Raw genomic sequence first — 3649 nt, 5'->3', positions numbered from 1 at the left:
TAGTCTCATAGACAACAACCCTGGTTTATAACAGCTTAGTCTCATAGACAACAACCCTGGTTTAAACAGCTTAGTCTCATAGACAACAACCCTGGTTTATACAGCTTAGTCTCATAGACAACAACCCTGGTTTATAACAGCTTATTCTCATAGACAACAACCCTGTTTATAACAGCTTAGTCTCATAGACAACAACCCTGGTTTTAAACAGCTTAGTCTCATAGACAACAACCCTGGTTATAACAGCTAGTCTCATAGACAACAACCCTGGTTATTACAGCTTAGTCTCATAACAACAACCCTGGTTTATAACAGCTTAGTCTCATAGACAACAACCCTGGTTTATAACAGCTTAGTCTCATAGACAACAACCCTGGTTTATAACAGCTTAGTCTCATAGACAACAACCCTGGTTTATAACAGCTTAGTCTCATAGACACAACACCTGGTTTATAACAGCTTAGTCTCATAGACAACAACCCTGGTTTATAACAGCTTAGTCTCATAGACAACAACCCTGGTTTATAACAGCTTAGTCTCATAGCTCAGAGTAATATGATTGATTTGTGTTTTATATTCAGATTCATCTGATTGTTTTCAAATCAAATCTAAACTATCTATAATAAATTATTAGGACTGGGTTTTTTTTGGGGGGGGGGGGAATCTGCATGTTGTTAACCTGTCTCTGTATCTATCTGTCCTATCTGTCTCTATCTCTATATCTCTCTCTATCTATCTCTCTCTCTCTATATATATATATATCTTTCTACAGTATGTTGTCTTCATGACCTGTGAATTCATAGCCATCGTAATCATCGCTGTGCCGATGGTTCGTGCCCAACCAAAGGTATCCACTTCCTCCCCTAAAATGTAGTTGAGTTTTTAACAATTCAAAGTTTTGTTATGTTAATAAACAGTGTGCAATGTTATAATAAAGTGTTATTTATTCATTTAAGTGGAGGAGATTCTGGACAGAAGGTTTCACTCTGTGACTCCTCTTCACGATACTGAACCACAGGTCCAGAGGGAGCTGAACAAACTCCAGGCATCAGTAATAATCAATCAATCAATCAGGCTTCAGATCTGTATAATCTTCAGCCACGTATCTAGATATTGTTAAAATTGCCAGATCTGTATCAACTTTAAAATCATCATTATTACCATGAATCAATTTATTACAATGGTAGACAGAATAGTTTGTTAAGGGAATAAGTTCCCAAGATTCATAAACTGTACTTCAATGAAATACTCTGTCGTAGCCCAGAGTTTGTAAGGTTCTGGTGAAATGAAACAGACAGAGGCCAGTCACAATAGTCAGAATGTTTATTCTCCGAGAGCTCTGCCATCACACCACTCATATAGGTATATATACCTCACATTACGTCATACATGTCCCCTCTCTCTGACAACGACAATGCTGTTTTACAAGTTTATTCCAACACATATATTGCTTATCTTATGCTGCAACATGTTACAACATCTACTGTCCAACGGTTTCCTCCCTACCTGGGTGGGGATGAGACATCTTTCTGTTGTTAGTTTTACAGTAGTTACAAGTTGTCTGTCTCAAGTTGTCTGTTAACACTTCTCTTTGCCTATGTACAAAAATTCTTTATCAAACAGGTTAGAATTCTGTTAGTTACAATCCTGCGTTAAATGTATACATCATTTAGTCATTATACATAAAATCCATAACAATAGTTGGCAAAAAATACAGAGGGGGACCAGACTAATTGTTTGTTGTTGTACAATATTGTTGTTGATAGTTGCACAAACAAACAAATATGATATTTGGAGATGAGTGTTATGTTTTGGTTTGTTTGTTTATGTTGTTTGTTCATTAGGATCAATGTTGTGGACTGCGTGGCCACTCAGACTGGGGTTGTCACATTCCAGTCTCCTGCTACTGTCCGCCACTCCCTCCAGACAACTCATTGGACAGTCAGTGTGAGACTGTACATCTAGAGAACACTACGGTGAGCTTACCCACAGTACCTTCCTGTTAGGAGATGGACAAGTAGAGCTAAGGCTGTCTTGACAGTGCAGACATTTTAGATGCACAGAGGTGACTAACAGCAGCAGCCAACGGATTGAGATAAACTAAATATGAAATGGAGGAACGAGACGGCCTTGGGGCCAGACTTTAGTCATTTAAATGATAAACAGCTGAGGGATGGGTCTGCAGAAATGTAACCCCTCTCCAACTCATAGACAGAGCTATGGATGCAAGGACTGACCATCCATGATATCAACATTATAGGCTATACAGTGTTTATAGACTAAAACAAGCGTATGTTTAGGGTTCTGATGGGGTACGACAGTTGAACTAAGCTCATGAAAAAGTTATATTCTTGAAGAATGTATTTTTATTTTACCTTTGCTAGGCAAGTCAGTTAAAAAACAAATTCTTATTTACAATGACGGCCTAGGAACAGTGGGTTAACTACCTTGTTCAGGGACAAAACAACAGATGTATACCTTGTCAGCTCAGGGATTTGACTAGCAACCTTTCGGTTCCTGGCCCAATGTTCTAACCCTAGGCTACCTGCTCTAACCACTAGGCTACCTGCTCTAACCACTAAGCTACCTACTCTAACCACTAGGCTACCTGCTCTAACCATTAGACTACCTGCTCTAACCACTAGGCTACCTGCTCTAACCCTAGGCTACCTGCTCTAACCACTAGGCTACCTACTCTAACCACTAGGCTACCTGCTCTAACCACTAGGCTACCTGCTCTAACCACTAGGCTACCTGTTCTAACCACTAGGCTACCTGCCGCCCTGATGTCAGTGAGTATATATAATACATGTACAAGTCCAAAACTGGATGTAGCAACTAAGGATAGAAGCTTTAAACAGACTTGAAATGTTACAGAGGCTTGTGGTGACCTATACAGGAGTTTGATCCTGTTTCTCTGTCTCTGTGTTTTTCTGAAGCTGGACTGCCAGCACAATATCACACACGGACAAACTACAACTTCAGTGTCCCAGGAGCGCTGGGTGTACAGCAAGGTAAAGCAGTCTTATTTAAACATTGTTCATTTTTTATTTTGATGCAACAATTTTCAGTGAAAGCTAGCTAGAATTGGGCTAAACTGACTCCAAAGTTACAAGATATATCACAAAAAAATTAAGATATCTGTTACCACAGAGATCCTATTCAATTATTAATATGTAATTGTAATATTTAATGAGTTCTAATATCTAATTCTATGGCTGTTACAATGCCATCTCTATCTGTTCCAGCCTTGTGGTCCCATACTGAAGAGACACATGAACTTCCTGATTCAGATCATGATCGGATTCATCTCTACATTTGCCACCATTATGGTATGATCACTGACTTGTATTGTTTTCATGTTTAATGTTGATTCATGTTTTATTGTGAAGCTACTGTTATTGTTTTAATGTTTAATGTTGATTCATGTTTTATTGTGAAGCTACTATTACCTCCCCAGGTGTTATGTCTTTAGATGCAAGACAAGTGTAGCATTTAGCACAACTATGGTTCAATAGCACAATGTGGACTCGTTGTTGTGGATATGAGTGGATAAAAAGCACATTATTCTGTGCACATTTCTATATATTATACTGTATAATGTTTTGTTATTGCTTTTTTTTACTGTTAAAACAAAGGTAAAATCAAA

This window comes from Salvelinus namaycush, chromosome 38 (genome assembly GCF_016432855.1).
Source record: "Salvelinus namaycush isolate Seneca chromosome 38, SaNama_1.0, whole genome shotgun sequence".
Classification (NCBI taxonomy): domain Eukaryota; kingdom Metazoa; phylum Chordata; class Actinopteri; order Salmoniformes; family Salmonidae; genus Salvelinus; species Salvelinus namaycush.
This window is presented reverse-complemented; position numbering follows the sequence as displayed.